Below are 18,725 nucleotides of genomic sequence, written 5' to 3'. Positions count from 1 at the left end.
GTGTTACGTGAGATATTTTGAGTGGCACAGCAGATCGAAAGGTCAGTCAGACCGCTGACCAGGTCAGGAGATCATCAGATATTATATTTTAGTTACAGGTTGTGTATGAATCGGTTATTGGTTTGTACCGAGAAAAAGTTGCATCATGAACTTTTCTTTCATTGTACTCTGGTTGTCATTCTTTCTTCTGGACATACCCTGACATATTCTGGACATTAGGATGATTTTTTTAAATGTGCGGGCACTTCGTGATCACCAAGCTATAACTGCCGAATAAAAGCATTGACATAAGATGCTTGAATGTTCGTCATTTCACTCCAGTTTCCTTGGAATAGGTGTCATGAGATTAGTCCGTATAATTAATTACACCTTATGCCTTTCCAGAGTTTTGAGTGCACTTGTACGACCAATATCATTCATTCAATTTACGTACAATCAAACAATGTATGTTATCAGATATCGAGTGATATAATACACGCAATCTTATTGTATTATCATTATCACACTACTAACCTTGATCACATTACGTGTACAGATAAGTATAGTTATCAATGCGAATAATTCAGCATTTCCCTAATTAAATGTTATGTAAATATGACCTGCATAGTTTCTTTATTTTGTCATATCTAAAGATAGCTTTCTATATTTACTGTAATATGTTGAAATTGGTTTGTTGAGAGCTATCAGAATTTCCAAAAATGTTTTTTTTTGGAGCTTCATTTTATCAAAATACAACACGGCCGAGGTCGGTATAAGCCTAACAAAGTCGTTGGTGATATTCATATCTTTCCACTTAACCCTTAGAAGGTAGCAAACTTATAAACTCCTTTTAATACCTACGTAAAAGCTAATTAATTTCCCAGATGTTAAAAAAATATTAAAACAAAAGCTAGGAAATAATTAAGTACGGACATTGATAAAGGATTTGAAAAGGAAAGAGAAGCTAATTAATTGTTATAATTGTATCGTTTCATATATTACTTGGAACTCCCCGAGGCGTTGTTACTGGAATAAAGGGGGTTGAAAGGGGTGAGGGGTGGTGCCAATAAATATATTATGAGATATTAACATAGACTTCATTTGTAAAGGAAAGTTGGAAATCTGGAGTACGTGATAGGAATGAATTAATTGCTTAAAACAGAACCTGAAATACACCTGATATCCATAGATTTGGAAGTCACAATCGTATTACTTATGGGCAAATTTCATAAATAGCACTTTTCTTTTACCAAATCCACAGAATTTCAACTACTCCTGGAACCAAGAATCAAACTTTGGACCGTATTTTCGGCAGTTTAGCTAGCTGCTATATTGAGGTCATCGAGATATTTCTCATTACATTTATTTATTAGTTATCTCCATTACGAGTATTATATCATATGACCATGTCGCAAGTCCTATTTGTTACCTACAATGTTATTGCTAAACTTTTACCTATTAGATAAATATCTACTGGTTTCGGTGCTGTTAAATGATCTGATGTTACGTAGTTGGACTCCAATTATTTTGTTGTAAATCACCCACACGTTTTAATCAAAGACAAAAACTTGGTTTATGACACGGAAAAGGTATGTTTTGTTAGAATTTTCAAATTCTTATAAAGCCAAATTCTATAAGACTAGAGCAAAATCTAAAGCAATACAGTCATTTGGTTTCGAGATAAAGGTAGAAGACCTTGGACTTCTTTCAATACAGTCTGGATACAAATGCCGAATTCTAAAATAGGTACGAATAATAGATACCTTATAGTGGGAGGATACCTACCCACTATAACTAGTGGAAGGATAGTAGTTTTTCGTCAAATCCGAAACAACTCTTGTTAACAAAACCATGTATAAGCCAGTAAACCACGTTTAGTAAGCCTAAGTACTAACAAGAAGACAAAACCAGGTTTAACGCCAGTTACACACAAAGTTAGGTGCAAACTTTTGCACAACTTGACAAACTATGCGGAGTGAACTTCATGAGTCTTGCTTAGTTCTCTTTGATTTGTGTGTGGATAGAACTCAAGTGAAGTTATGAGAGGAATCTCATGACATTTAAGACCTATTTCATTTTGTGCTGTATAGGAATTACGCATGTAGCAGATAAGTTCTTGATTCATACCTATGTATCTACTTCTCTTTCTCATTACATTTCGTCGTTTTCTTGGTCATAGATAAAATAGGTTCCTAAATTATAATCAGCTTTGTTTTTATTCATAGCTGTGTTACTTATCCTGCTATCTATCTTTATCATCGGCCATATCCTTCCCTAATATTTACAAGAATGATCTAATTCCTTATCTCTTTTTACATTGACAACTTTAATCAGATCCTTATTGAGGCTTTCAAGTATATGATTCATTCCCGCTGTGGGTGTAGCGTGACAGAGTGTCAGACTCTTACTGCCTAAAACCCACCATGTTCCTTCTTAAGCCCTTTATGTATCAGGGCCGAGGTAACTCTTTCGAACAATCCTGCAGCCCTTGATTCATTCTACTTTCGATTGCTTTGAATGGAGTTCAAAATAACAAATAGTTTGGAGCACGCTACCAATCAACTTCCTACAATTTATCGTGCGGTATCGTTACCACCTGTGCGATAAGGAATCCACGTGAAACTAACATTAATTCTTGCCACCACCTGTGAATGATTCGAGTTCTTACTTAGTCTAAATAGCTGCGAACTTGTGCACTTGCTGTGAATGTGGATGGATATAGTGGAAGGTGATGACCAAAGAAACGACAGATGGATCCTGTATCGATATCAATATGGCTAGAAAGAACGTTAGCACTTTCGAGATGATGAAAACTCACATTCAGATAAAGATGCAGCTCAACTTGTCCAAAAATCGAAAAATACAATGTAGATGCGATTTTCTTATGCCAGAATTGTAAACGATTAAACACGACAAAGTGATGCAAACATATGTAACTCTTCTGAGAACAAGGAAATCATTCTAAGAATCACAATAATCACGGAACATAAACGATGCGCAATTTGTCTAATGATAGGTAAACTATTAGTCGAGTGACTAGTGAAGTCGAGGATAGAGACCAAAGGCTTTATAAAGCAAGGTCGTTAAGTTCTGTAGGCTGCCAGCGAACACACACATGGACGCTCAATATGTTTGATATGGCCGTCTATTCGAGTGAACGATATGAAACATACAGTTCTCGTCAAATATTATTACTTTTCTGAAATCTACCATTTGAATACGGTGTAATGTTTTGTTTTTACATTTTGAATATCGTGGTCACACCGAGATGTCTACGTGTTTCTCAAAAAATCATGTTTTAGCTTAGGATTAGAGACGGACGTGTGGCTACAAACATCCAAATCATAGGACGTAGGTATTTTGCAAATATCAAATTGTCTTGTGATGTTGATTCTAGACACATTTTGTGATAAAATTCTAAACACATTGAATTCAAACAATGGACGCGTCGGATCGTAAAAACTAAGATAGCTTTGTAAACTAGAATTCAATAAAGAAAATGACTGTTTTGCAACACACATCTTACCTAACACATAAAGAATATTTTGTCCCTACCTAGTCCAGCATTAAAGTAGGTCTTAGTGCGAACGAGGTTGTAAGAACTGCAACTTATAGCAAGAATGGTCTTAAAGGACAGGTGTTCTCATGTAGCAGTCCGAAATTCAATTCTAAGTCACCACAACAGTTCACCGCAAATAAATTTGCTCCCCCTGATAGAATCCTGGTTATTGAGCACGACGAAATGCCCCTGAACACGATGCATCTTCTGTATTTTGTTCTCAGATACTAGGTACAAACACTAAGTCCAGCTTACAATATGCAATGTGATTTGACACGAGCATCAGACAGTTGTGGACAACTATGCACAGCCGGACACACAAGTATTTAGGTAAATTGCGTCCTAGTGTGGGATAGTCGACGCAATCAGCTTCGCGCTGTTTACGCTACAAGTAGGATAACTAGGCAAAGAGATAGCTACGTAGATAGTACCGACTCCGTATAATGTGGGACACTTTGGTCTGTTCTCACTAACACGGGCGACGCGATAAGGGAATTGTGAGTTGTGAGGGAACGTTTTTGGTCTGATTTTGGCGTTTTTCATGATTTTAAGATGAACTTTTAGTGACTTACCGTCTTACCACAAAAACTTTTTAACGTCAGTTTAAGACTTGTCTAAAAAAATGACAAATATGACGTTGACATATGGTTCATTTTGGAGCCACATTTTTTTTAGACAAGTGTAAAACAGTGGTTAAAGTTTTTGTAGTAAGGCCATTAAGGTTTTAAGTATAATTTGGAGATTTTGTTGCGATTTTTGTTGCTTTAGTCTTGTTCTATGTGTCTAATACAATACGTGGTCAATGTCAGTAGGTACATAAGAAGATGGCAATTTATATTTCACCTAAACTGATTCTAATTTTAAACATGGTATAGTAATGTGGTTCCTGGATACTCTGAGTAATAGCTCAAATAATATTATTGATGACATTCACTCATTTAACTCATTACAGTTTGGCGTTAATTATTTCGCTAATAGAATGCTAACACTGACGCATTTGCCTCAGTTATTATAAGCTGCACCAGTGCACGTTTATTCAAAGGTGTACTGAATGTATTTTACATAAAACTCGTTTTAAATTAAGATTATTCGTGGCATAACTTAAGTTTGCGCGTGGCCGTACATTCACAAACCACGTAAACTATCAGACATTATTTTCAAACAACGTTTTGGAAACACACCGTGTGGCCGGCCTGTTCCATTCACCAAAGAAAGGTGCACGACGATAAGAATGTAACTCCAATCAACAAGTACCGATGTGTCGATTATCTACGGTACTTACAAAAATGTGGACAAGTAGGTACCAGCATTTCAACGAACCTACCCACCAACGGGACATTAATAGTCTGTAGCAAGTTGCAACCACGGAAACTCAATGATCTCTGATCTTTAGACTTACCACAAAAACTTCGTTAAAGAAAAATCCAAGAAATGTAAGCACAGAAAATATACGAACTCGTTTTACACACACATGAGCATTAATTTCGATAAGCACTTGAATCCACAATAATAGAAACACTAACACAATTCGTAACTTGTTTTTAATCACTAAATATTTTTCGTTCGATAATACGCGGGAACCGTGATAAAGCGCGGCGCGTACGTCCGTCACTACGCGGTTATCACTCGCGACTAGTGAACGAATGGGAGCGCGAACGAAAGCACGGAATGTCGCGGTGACCGAATGGCGCGCGGAATACGAGGGCACGCGTTCATTCCGAACTTGTCTAGCACCTCACCTATGATTTAATGAAGCAGAATGGATAATTGGATACCTTTATTTTTTCATTTACTTTTTGCGGCATTTTATAAAACTTGTAAGGACACATTAAACTGCAATCTATCTTATCTTAATATATTCATACGATTAGCAAAAAAAGCATCACCTTGGTTTCTAATCCCAGTTTATCAAAGTGGCGCCTTATCTTTTGAAACTTGATAAATAACTGCTACTATTCGAGTTATGCGAACTAAAACTTTCATTGTAATCGTGAAGGGAAACATGACGAGGAAATACACGTAATAATGAGCTTTGTACAGCCTGTAAACGTTCGTAATGCCTCCTAGAACGAGGAGGGGAACAGCTCACGTTGTGAAATAAACTATGCGGATAATGTATGGTCTCCTATAACAATATCCTCCATCCTATGTACTCATATGGATGGCGCGGAGGTGGTTTTATCACATGCGTGTGAGGCAAGGGTTCCCGCTTTTTTATCAAAACGTCAGCGGGTTTCATTCGTCGGCATTCAAGGATGGTAGCGAAATGGTTTATTTAATATGCAGCACACATAAATGTACAAACACAAACGCAATGTTGCTTCTCTCTCAAAGATAAACGTATACATAATTATCAAGATATCTAAACTCCTAGTTTTATTAAGCAAAACTGCTTAATTTGACAGCGAATTTACTGATACAATAAACTACCAAAGCTGGTACCGACTTTCATTGCTTTTATTGCACAGCATGACACCGAACCGAATCAATTTAATCCACTTCTCTAAGACAAACCGCTAAGGAAACAACTTGAACTACTTCCCCGATACGGCTATTTATGTCAAATTCATAAACACCTAAAGCTTTTGTTCTGAGCAACCTACTTTCGTGCATGTTTGTAGAAATAATTGACACTCGAGAAAGGCGGGTTAATAACATTTAATTATTATCGCTTTAAGTGAAGGGGGTAAAGTCGATAATAGCTTGGCGTTTTGCTGTTTCTCATGGCGTGCCATCATACTGTGGGGTCCAATGTCCGGTTGGTTATCTGACTACCCGTTTCCTTTCTTCATTGACGCGTGCACTTTCTTATGAAGTTTTATATTGTGATGCTCGACGCTTGATGCATTTTATTATTGTGTCTATTTATGCTTGTGACGAAGACAACATCCATTTCATTTCTTTGTATCAACGGACATGAGATGAATAAGTAAAATGAAACGTGCATAGAAGTGTAAAGGAGCTGTCGTGAAATATTTCTTATTTATTAATACAACGAGATATACATATAATATGTATAACTAAAAGAAGTTCGAAACACGCGAAGCAACTTAATATTAGACATACCCACTTCCAAAAAGAGGATTTTATAATCATGTCCTAATACAAGAATCCGATTCCAAAAGTGCTTAATGGCCATCCACGAATATCTGTTTTGGGTGTTTCCGTAAAGGTCACGACTCACAGTATCCATAATGATCAAACTTCGAGGAAAAGCCGGTCTTAATAATGAAGGGCTTCCAAAAAACGGGCCAGATCAGAACGTGTAAGTGCTTTATTTTTAGGACACACGTTTACAGTACTTTCCAAGGAAAAAGGGGAGACATTTTTTATTCAGCAGCGTTTAAAATGTTCGCAAAGTCCTAAAAGTTGAACGTGATTCCAAAATCTCGCAATCACGGCCGTTTTTATTGCTAAAGTATTAAATATCACAGTTACGCGTAAGAGAAGCATGTAAATATGTTTCACGGATATAAATCTTGATCTAAAAAGCATTGGAAAGCTGTGAAATGATTGGAACTAACGTACGCATGAATATGCAAAATTGTATGAGATCTCGCTTGGGGATTGTTTTTTCATTGTTTCTATTGGGTTCCTTGTTTAATGAAGCGATTCAACTTAAAGGAGGTATATTATGATCTATGTACCATAATTGAGACCAATGAAGTACCTAACAATCAGTTCATTTGATGGCCGAAACACCATCCCACCTAACAAGAATTTGGAGCATAGTTTCCTGTAGTTAAGGTAGCAGGCTTGCGGCGAGAGTACGGTACTATGACTGCGTAAAATAGGAAAAAAACCGCAAGCGAAGCCACGGCAAAAACATGCGGGAACCAAGAATCGAACGACATAATTGCATCGATTTATTGCATCGAACCTAGTTCGCTCGTGAGAATGTATTTTTCTATTTAAATCATTAGTTAAGTAACGATCTACATTTTGCGTTTATTGCAAGACTTGTAGGCTGCATTATTTCACGTAGCTGATTTCCTTTCGTGAAATACTTTGGTTTTGCACTTTCGTTTGAGAAAATTCCTTGAGATTGCGCGTAGGCAGTGGCATGAATGTTTCAATATTATTGGCTAACTTTTTCACACTGAACATCATGTAGGTAGTACCAGAAATTGATGATTGATGAAGTTAAAGGATACACTGCCTAGCTAGTGGTTCAATTGACAAGTCTGTTTTTTTTTCTTATTATTTACTTTGCAGTTTCGCAGACCAACGACCTACAATGCCGCTATTTTTTGTAGTTTTTTACGAAATCTATTAAATTTTAGTTACACTCTCAGTTACTAGATTGATTGATAGTTGATGATGTAATATGCAACACATTGTTATATTAGAACATGCTGATTGATTGATTTAGCATTCGTAATAAAAGAACAATAGATTTCCCTCAATATACTTCTTCTACAAGCTTGGTCTAGTTACATAGCTTCTCCTTATTGACGAATAAAAACATTGGAATTTCTGTTATATTACCCCTCTATGAGGAAAAGTCAGATAGCAAAGCAAATAATTGGAGAACACACATATTATATACTTGAATATGAGTAGATACCGAGTTATTTTTAAGTACATTAAGCTTATGAATATTAAAGCATACACATAAGTCATCTTTGAAAGCAATTAATAATTACTTCATTAATAAGTAAACTATGTATTCTATGTTCTTCTTTAACTATACTACTTGTGAAAGTACTTACATTTCATAAGCAGCCTTATCAATCTTAGTGCGTAATTCTCAATATAACTTTAAGTGGAGTTTCACTGTTTCTAATTTTCTCCGAAAAGCTCAATTTGGAAATAATTTCAACTTCGTTAATTTGACTTGAGCGAAACTAATTTACTGTAGTAATTGTATACCTTATTTGTTATTTACATACTTTTGTTTCGAGGGTCAATTTCTTTTGTAAATTCTATAAACGATGGATTTAATACGTGAATTTTAAACGCCTTCAATAATAGATATTTTAATGTATTTAGTAGCTTATAAATATTATAGTCTTCTGTAACTTGAGCCTTAATTACTTCCGCGACAGGAAAAAATATTAATCGCATTATGAGCAAATGCGATAATTCCTGATAAAACATGATTTAATACTATAACGTATGTTTCTTGTAAAGACGAGCCCTGTGGAATGTGAATGGCTATTGCGTATGCCTAGTTGATAAATTCTTATTTACTAATCTGTTAATCCTTTAATTAATGCTGGTAGACTGTTACTATTGCGTAGATTAATCTATACTATTTGCTGATGTTAAGTATAAAGCTGAAGAGTACGCTTGATTGAAGGCGCCTTTGAAAAAAAAATGACAGTCTTAAATAGTCCATTTATTAAGTAAGGCTTTCGAACCGGGTGTGTGAAGTAGTTTCCACATTTCCCTGAACCTCAAGGTTTTGTACCTATAAAACTCTAAAATTGCATATCAACCTTTGTTACAAAAATAATCAGAAACACGATAAAAATTGTCGTATCTAAAACAAAAACTAAACAATTGCCTATCATCAATCCATCTATGGTGTAACACCAAATAAATGACATCGCGGATGAATGAAGGAACGAATGAATGGTTCTATTTAGGTGCGATCATTGACAGCGAGATATTCACCGGTCGTGTGTAGAATACTTTATAATCGAACCTTCCAAAGCCGTCATACTTAGCGGATAAACTGCCTACTGCGTGTAGGTGGCTCTCAGACTACCACGCGTCTTTATACGATGCAGTGAGGCCCGCTAGGGCCAAAGTCTGCCGGGGCTGCGGGATTGTTCGAAAGAGTTACTAAAGAAGGAACATGGTGAGTTTTAGTCAGTAAGACTCTGGCACTTAAGGGGTCATTTGATGACTGTCCATCAAAAAGCAAAAAAAGTCCAATAGGACCATTTCTATTGGTTGTTTTTCCTCGCAACCTACCTACAGAGTCAGTGTTTACTTACATTATTAATATGTCACCTTACGATATTGAACGCTGTTTAACGTGCTACCTCGTTACATTATAAACTGTCTAATAAACTGTGTGTATAGGTATCATATTTAAGACGATAAAAAAACTTACCCCCTTTTCCTCCATTGTGTTTGTGTCTGTTGTGCTGTTCCTACACTAAGTACGAACAATTTTAACATAGCCAGACGCGCGCACCAAAACGTATCGCATGGTAGTGTATCCGCCATACTTTACTCTGATTAGCGTACATTACGTGCCCTTAGGGTTATGTGTATGGGAAACTATAGGGAAAGCCCTCTTGTTCAGTTCAGTACTCGCTTGTTATCATTGTTCGAGGAATTGCAACAGTTAACCGCGGTTAGTTGAGACTTCTCGTTAAGTTATAACTACCAAATGTTTATGTTCCATGGTAATAAGAGCTAGTACTAGGTCTGATATTGAGGTCATTGATCTCAATCCTTGGTTGAACTAAAAGTTATGTTTTAGGCAATCTATCCATCTATTCTTTGGTATACTTTTCCCTCCTCATTCATAGCACACCCACACATCCATCTCAAATTCATTTCTGATACTCTTTTCTTATCCCTCTTTTTTCAAGACCCAACACTATGGTTCAGCTTCAGTACTGAAATACATTTTGAAATGTTCTTAGGCTCCTATTTATTACATTATAAATCATCCCTTAACAACTTAAACCGGTGAAGGCAGTACTATTAGCAAAAAGCATTCCAATTTCAATTTCTAAAAATAGAACTACCGAACGAAAAATACCGATTGCATCAGAATACGTCAGTTGGGTTGTTTGGAAACTAGAACCGGAACAATTCAAGTGAGTTCGGTAGTCGACGGCTACAGTTCCGTAGTCCCAATTAACGTAGTTCACATAGAACTACATGTGACCATTAGTCAGAACTGTGTTAAAAGTATTGCTGACGTGTTTTTAATTCAACTATATAGTGCTAAAACATTGATGGAAACTGTAAAAGTGTTAAACTAGAAGCGGTGTTGGGAAATGGAAAAATATTAAACGAAAAAACACAATAATAGTTTTCCCGACTTGTTTGAATATGTGATATAGGCAAGTTGACAACCTCTCATAAGAGATTCTTAACACAGAACTAGCAGTGGCCAGAAATTGAAAAAATATAGGGACATAAACTTTAGTTGTAAATATCAAATGATATTTATCTGCATGCTTTTCAACTGTAAGCAGATTCTTACACATACCAAAAAAAAACTTTTAAGCATGAGAATATACTGCATACAAGTTCAGGCTGTCCTGTTCAGATTAATTTTCCATCTACAAGAAAACATTCTGTAAACACTACCAAACAAAATAGCCAAAATCAGATAAACCCCAGTATGTAACACAAGCCTTTCCCAACGAACAGTTGTTAAGAAACATTCGTATTTCCCATTCCTTTCGCCGACCTTGTTCCTTAAGTGTTAGACCCTGTCTGGCTATCAGGTATCCAGAGCAGATCTCCTGACTTTACATCGTGGAGCCAGTTTGGCTTATCACGGCCCGAGACATGACACTGCAAGTAACAGTACAGTTATCCATCCAATAGATAGTTTGACTACGCCCATGGTTCTTCGTGATTATGTAAGTGTAGATGGGACGGAGATGGTTTAATGCCTATTTGTAAAAAAACTGAAAGTAATTTCTTGATTTTTTTTGCAGCAGAGAGAGTTCAAAGAAGTGTTTAATTAAATCTATACATATAATAAATCTGTAGAAAAGTAATTTTTGTACATTGAAGAAATTTACAAAAAAAAATAGCCAGCATGTTAAAAGATAACTAACAGAACCCATTTCCATCATTTTTATCATTTTTGTCTGTTTGTCTGTTTATCTGTTTGTTTGTTCGGGATTCACGTAAAATCTACGAATTAAATGCAGACAATGCTTATATACAAAAATTCTACGTATCTTTGGGTATTACTTAGTTTTTGTTTCATCGAAATCAATTCACTCTATCAAAAGATATGATTAATTTTGTGAATTCAAGATGTAAAATATTACGACACGCAATCTATTTGTCAAAACTGTACATTTCAATGTTGTACTTATATTAGTTGATCGGCCTATTATTAATCTTTACACAGAAAATCACACCTTTATAAGTAACTTCGGAAGAAAAAAAAAATGAAAATTTTGTTTAGCCAAGGTTAAAGTAGCTCCATCTGTGGTAAATAAAATACAGCGAGGAGCGAGGTGGTAAATGACAATATTACCATACATTCTTCATAGAGGATTATTATTTCAACAGATGGAGTTGTGTATTTTCCGTAATTCACCATATTTTAACACGTAGTGTAATTTTTCGATAGACATTTTAATAGTGTTAGTCAGTTTGCCGTGCCACATCAAAATCCAACTATAATTATTACTTTGATGAAAGGAAAATTAATAGTTCTCAGCCAAATTTAAAACGGTGCCATCTAAATTATTTTTTGAACATTATGTCAAAAATGATGACTTTAGTAGAACAATTAATTATCATTTAAAGTTACAGATGGAGTTCATATCAGGATTTTTTCATAAACATAGTTTAGCTTATCTTCCACTAATGTGGTGGCCTTAGGTGATCTTCACACTGCCCCGCAGCACGCTGCATCTTGCGTGTCGACGCACCTACGCGCGTTCCTGCGGGAGTGCAGATCTGCATCATCGTGCGGGTTTTTCGCGCACTCATGCGCGTAGGTGCGTTTTGTAGATTCACGCATGACGGCTCTCATCGAGTTCCATTTTCAAATATACACGTCACGCCCATTCAAAATCACGCGCGTCAATGCGGGATTCGGTGTGCCATACCATGCGTCTCGCCCCGCACCTACGAGCGGGGGTGCGTGTTTCTCCGCATGTATGTGCGTGATCCGCATGAACGCGCGTGGATGCATTTTCAGTGTGTTGGACTATGCGTGTTTTCCATACAAATGGAGATATTTAGGCGATTATCACACTGCCCCGCATGATGCAGCGTAGTGCGTGGATGCGTTTTTTTCCGTTGTATGGAAATATCTCCGTTTGTATGGAAAACACGCATGGTCCAACACACTGAAAATGCATCCACGCGCGTTCATGCGGATCACGCACATACATGTGGAGAAACACGCACCCCCGCGCGTAGGTGCGGGGCGAGACGCAAGGTATGGCACACTGAATCCCGCAATGCCGCGCGTGATTTTGAATGGGCGTGACGTGTATATTTGAAAATGGAACTCGCTGTGCGTGAATTTACAAAACGCACCTACGCGCGTGAGTGCGTGAAAAACCCGCACGATGATGCAGCTCTGCACTCCCGCAGGAACGCGCGTAGGTGCGTCGACACGCAAGATGCAGCGTGATGCGGGGCAGTGTGAAGATCACCTTACAAGCAACGGAAAAAAACGCATCCACGCACTACGTTGCATCATGCGGGGCAGTGTGATAATCGCCTTAAAACAAATTACTTTGAGTGAGTAGTATTAAGTAGACCTTAATTATTTTTTCTGATGCAAAATATGTAAACTTAATCCTAGAAGAAATGAGGATCTATCTCTCGCAAGCGCTGCTAAGCGTGAGGTAGGTAATGTAGGATTCTGTAGCTTTAAAAACAAGCCCAGATACAAAGTGCAGATAAGAAATGGGAGCTTTCTCGATTTAATACCATACACACGTAAAATGCTTTATGCGTCTTTATGCGCGAAATTACGCGCCGCATACCAGAGACATGCTTACTTTCAACTTCTGATCGCAAATACACTGTTCACGATTACGAACAGTCTCAGTAAGACCCGAGCCAAGTCTAAATAAAAAAACACCTTTTATATAAAACTACGTTTGATGTCATTTAATCACAAAGACAGAATTGTTCTCTGTTGCAAATCCTATCCACCTATATCCTATCCTAATCCAGAATGCATTGCAGGTGTGCATTGCACAAAAACCAATGGTAACCTATTCGAGAAGTCAAAAGACTTGACCTGCCAACGTCAGCTTCTGCGCTAAGCAAGTGTTCTTAATAGTACCATCAGAATTACATTCATCGTTGAATGAGGTGATTAAATTTTCAGAAACCACAATAACAGTAGGAGCCAAAGCATATGATCGCTTCATAGAGCTCTGATTGGCCCCAGGTGACCAAGTCAGGTCTGATTTATTCGTTCATCAGATCTTTGAAAGTGTTTCGGTGGATACTTACTGTCGTCCTGTTTACGTGTGACACAAAATATGGTATATAAACGCCCTCCGCAAGAGCGAAATTTTCCCGGTGTGCGGTAGTGACGCACAGTATACAACACTTATGTTTCTTTTAATTTGCTGGCTCCACCAAGAAATGACAAATTGCGAGCGTACATTTTGAAAATCTTGGCAAAATTGCAGGTTTCAAGTACGAACACATGAAGTGGACTCGCACAGATACGTACATTTTGCCTATTCGTGAACTAATGCAAACATTTCGGTGGAGTCCCGGCTTAGGCCACCACATTAGGCGTGCGCGATCCTCGGGCGTGTGAGTAGCGCGGGCGCCGCGCGTGCGTCGCGAGCGCGCTGCGTGAGCGTCGCGTTTTGCTGCCCTGCGGCATTTACCTACAGCGCGCTCGCGGCCGCTCTCCTTGACGTTTAACTGCTAAGGCGTTTAGCGGGCGGCGGGGATAGCGGGCGAAGAGGTAAGAACGCAACTCGAGCGCCGCGTGCTCGCCGCGAGCGCGTCGCTTGCACTCTTCACACATGCCGCAGGGCAGCAAAACGCGACGTTCACGCAGCGCGCTCGCGACGCCCGCGCTACTCACACGCCCGAGGATCACGCACGCCTAATGTGGGGTCAGCCTCACCATAGTGAGTAGGTAAGTGCACAGAAAATCCCCGTCATACAAGTGTTTCTCCCCAGTAGTGAAACTATCCTACCCTATGCGCCTGCTGATGATGATGACTCATTTTATCATCCATCCAGCTATTCCCCAACTATGTTGGTGTTGGCTTCCAGTCACCGAATCTGTTTGAGTACCAATATTTTGCTTGGAGCGACTACCTATCTACCTATCTTCAATCCAGTCAACTACACAAGACTTTCTGGCTTCTGATTAGTCGCAGCAGCTGCAGAAAATGTACAAATGACAGCTTTGTCAGACTCAAAGCATATAGACATAGATTATAGCTGTTTCCTGTGAAAATTACTTACGCACCATACGTAATAATTTTCCAAATTGGCTGACTAGATCCAGAGATATTCACAACGTCACAAACTTTACTTCTTTTGTTTAGATAAATGGTCACATCCACAACACAACCTTGATCAATGAATCTATGCGACTGCTAAGTGCTAATCCTAATTATACTGTCACGTGAAAGAATGCACCTACGGGATAAGTAGTATTTTGACGATTCTATATTGCCCACGCAGACGAAGTTGCGGGCAACAGCTAGTAAAATATAAAATAATGGCTAGGACAAAATTTTACAACACCCAATTTTCCAATAATGTTCTCCACAGTATTAAGTCACTCAAAATGTGGAGCATGTCCAAATTCGCGAGATTACCATGGTACAGCAGCTTATTAAAATTACGAATAGTATCGAGTTACACAATTTTACGAAAATCATTCATTACTGCACCCACGTGGATTACTTGTTTTATTTATTTTTACGTACTTTTGGTTCTATAAAACCTGTAATTTAGGTGAGGAGTAATGCTTAGTTTTCATGTATGTCAGGGTAAATAAATCTTTGATGGTTTTGACTGTATCTAGTTGTAGTGGCCTAGTGGGTAAAGGACCAACCTCTCAAGTATGAGGGCGCGGGTTCGATCCCAGGTCAGGCAAGTACCAATGCAACTTTTCTAAGTCTGTATGTACTTTCTAAGTATATCTTAGGCACCACTGACTGTGTTTCGGATGGCACGTTAAACTGTAGGTCCCGGCTGTCATTGAACATCCTTGGCAGTCGTTACGGGTAGTCAGAAGCCAGTAAGTCTGACACCAGTCTAACCAAGGGGTATCGGGTTGCCCGGGTAACTGGGTTGAGGAGGTCAGATAGGCAGTCGCTTCTTGTAAAGCACTGGTACTCGGCTGAATCCGGTTAGACTGGAAGCCGACCCCAACATGATTGGGAAAAAGGCTCGGAGGATGATGGTTTTGACTGTATCTACTAAAATCCAGAAAGTTTTTAAAAAATAAAGCTGTTTCCGCACAGAGACTACAATCTTATAGGCATTAAACAAACCAAGTCGATTCTCCCACAATTTAGGTCCACCAAATACCGTTAGGAGCGATCGCCGAACCGCAAGTCCGATTGGTTACCTAATACCGCATCGTGCAAGGTCGATCAGTTATTCGCGATAATAACCATTATTATTGGCGATTTGCTTTGTTTTGTTGTCTTCTTTTGAACCTCTTTAATACCGGTACTTTGAAAGTACCGACGAAGCAGTGGCTTGTTAGATTTTTTCAAAGATTAAGTATGGTATGGGTCTATTACTTGTCGGTAACGGTGAGTTTGTGTATTTAACTTGGAAGACGTCATTATTACCATTTTCTTTTGTTTATTTTTATTCTTTTATATTTATTTGGGAAATGTATGGATTGAAAGAATACGGGTTTAATTTTTCCTTCTGTCAATATGGGTAAAGATATTCAATTTTATGTAATAAGTATGCTCATTTGAAGAACCAAACAAATATAAACATTGAAAGGCTTTTTGATTGGTAAAACTTTTGAGATTACTTTTGAGGAAGAAAATATATTGCGGTATTTATTTCAGCATCGAGTTTGTGTTGTTTGACGAAATTTACGAATTTCTAAGACAAGGTGAGAATATTACACATTACTCCTATTACTACAGCTACAATGCCTACTTTTAATGAACACTAGTTCATGTTCCTGACACTGAGAATTAAACTTTATCTAGAATAGATTTCAGTTATGTTATCAGTAGGTTATACAAGGTGTTGATTTGCATTTGTGCCATACGTCAGAAGGAGGACATAGAATACGTAAATAATCGATAGGAATTACAGTTGACGGGAAATAGCTAATATGCACTGCTTTTTTTGTCATTGTAATGTCGTAGTATTTCAGAAGTAATCCAATTATTATGAATTATGAATGAAATTTATGAATAATCGTTGCGTATGCTTTGTGTTTGCGTTTGTGTGAGGGCGGAGCACGGTTTTAAGGCCAGTAACACACGCGCCAAGTTTAAATACGGCTAGATGACATTGACGGAATTCCGAAAAAAAAATAAAAAAAAAATTACGTGCCAATTTTTTTTGTTGATTTGGGTCGAGAATCATTAGCATAATTACGTCCTTGAATATGGCACGGATGCAAATCAACAGCTTGTATACAAAATAGTAATTAAAAACTCCATTACAATAGTTGCTTTCCTAACACAATAGAGCATCCACGTGTTCTAAATCTGACGTAATTATAATCAGTTTCAGATTAAAATACCAAAGCCGAAGTTGCCTTTCATTAATCGATCCTCATTTATTACGAAGAAAATGGAAAGTGCTCGTTCATGGTGTAAAATCTTTACATAAAATATTTCACTTTATCGTGACGGTGACAGATACGAAAATTATGAGAATATCTCTGAAGAGAATCTGAGAATCACTCTGAATCTGTAGCGCCCTTGTAACTTGGTGGAAATTTTTAGCGCCCTTGAAGACCGAATCTGATGAAGGGATGATAGGTGCAATTAATGGTTAAGGAGTTTTGGAGATTTTATTGCGTAGTGGTTATTTTTAGAAGTTCTTTGGATTAAAAATAAATGTGGAACACTCGTTGTCGAATGTGTAAGTAAAATTGATTCTAGAGAAGAAAAAAAACTCTCGAAGGGAAGGGAAGTAAGAAATATAGGGTGGACAAAATATTAATTTTAGACATTAACCACAAAGTTAGTAAAAGTATACAGAAAATAGAAAAAAAACAAGCTTCATTCTTTCTATTTGTAAAAATAAAAGTTACCTAATTAAATTCGCAACAAATGCTTAATCAAATATTAAAAACAAAATCAATAAGTAACTAACCAACCAAAGACCAATCGTGGGCGCGAATCAATTGTGTTGCTACTAAAAAATCTAATTCTCCATCAAATAAGCAAACAGCGGAACGGAAGCGGGGAGCGAGCGATGCAATCAGTGTTCAGGAAACGACAATTTGGCGACAATTTCTCGTCGCTCGCCGTCGCGCCCTCGCGCCGAGAATTAACGCTTTCAGTGTGGGCCGGACTCGAATGTCAACTCACTTTGTGTGTGTGAGTTCGTGTGTGAGTAGAGCCCTAGTGGGTGGGTGAGTTTGCCCGTGAGTGAGTTAATTTGTGTAACCGGTTGTGATTTGACAAGTTAAATGTGCGGAAAATGTTTGGAGCTTTTTTCAGTTATTTTTGTTCGGGAAACGGATTTATCACCATTTTTATTAAGCTCACTTGATCTTAGTTTAAATCATAAATGGGGATTTATAGCCTTAGGAAATATAATTTCTAGCAAATTATATAGCAAATATATTATTGCAAACAATAGGCTTTTCAGTTGCTTACAAAACATTAAAGTTTATAGTAAGCTTTAATGAATGTCTGTTCTCTTCCATGGCCAATATATTATCTTCAAGCAAAGACATGCGACATCCGTGTCGGACATACCCTACTTAGCTGGATAATTTTAACGCTTTTAAAGGCATTATTTTATTTTTATTTTTGAAGCATTAATTGCTTTTAAAGCATTAAACACAACATTGAAGTGAAGTGTGAAGTAACTATCGGCGACGTTAAAGCGAACTATTCACTGTCAATTTCTCACAGAAACATTTGTAAATGTACTCAATACATTCTGACTATAATAAAACATTAGAAGTCTGTACAAGCACTAAATGCCTAATTTACTGTAAAGTAATTTTGTGAAAGCCTTTTTTTTTATAGAAAGTGATCAAATTACCCCTCCCGTGGGTTAGCAGAGGGAGGGACTGTCAGACTCTTACAGACTAAAATCCACCATGTTCCTTCTAAGGCCTTTTTTGTACCAAGGCCGCGATAACACTTTCGAACCATCCCGCGACCCCGGCAGGCCTTGGCACTGGTGGGCCCCGATTGCACGGGACCTTTAATAAAATATATTTAAATGCGAACACAATTATCTGATAAACCTCATCGAACGATGCAAAAATAATATTTAAATATACAGCGGATTATATCGTCATAATCCAATAAGTATATACCGTTAGTATTTTATCATATAATACTTAGGTAAAGGA

The 18,725-nt window shown here is 37.6% G+C and overlaps 1 protein-coding gene across 9 annotated transcripts in view; it reads right to left on the bottom strand.

Moving 5' to 3' along the window:
* Positions 1-18,725, bottom strand: part of LOC124632830 (SH3 and multiple ankyrin repeat domains protein 3) — a 213,414-nt gene that overhangs the window by 127,196 nt on the left and 67,493 nt on the right. For 6 of the 9 annotated variants that reach the window (XM_047167804.1, XM_047167809.1, XM_047167811.1 and 3 more), the window contains exon 1: positions 4,938-5,169. The exons of 2 other annotated variants lie outside the window; for them this stretch is intronic. The gene's annotated coding sequence lies outside the window, so the exon portion shown is untranslated. Of the gene's footprint in view, positions 1-4,820; positions 4,892-4,937; positions 5,170-18,725 lie in introns of those variants that run through there. One more of the 9 variants, XM_047167806.1, reaches the window with a different exon arrangement.

The sequence above is a fragment of the Helicoverpa zea genome, chromosome 8, assembly GCF_022581195.2.
Source record: "Helicoverpa zea isolate HzStark_Cry1AcR chromosome 8, ilHelZeax1.1, whole genome shotgun sequence".
Classification (NCBI taxonomy): Eukaryota; Metazoa; Arthropoda; class Insecta; order Lepidoptera; family Noctuidae; genus Helicoverpa; species Helicoverpa zea.
This window is presented reverse-complemented; position numbering and strand designations above follow the sequence as displayed.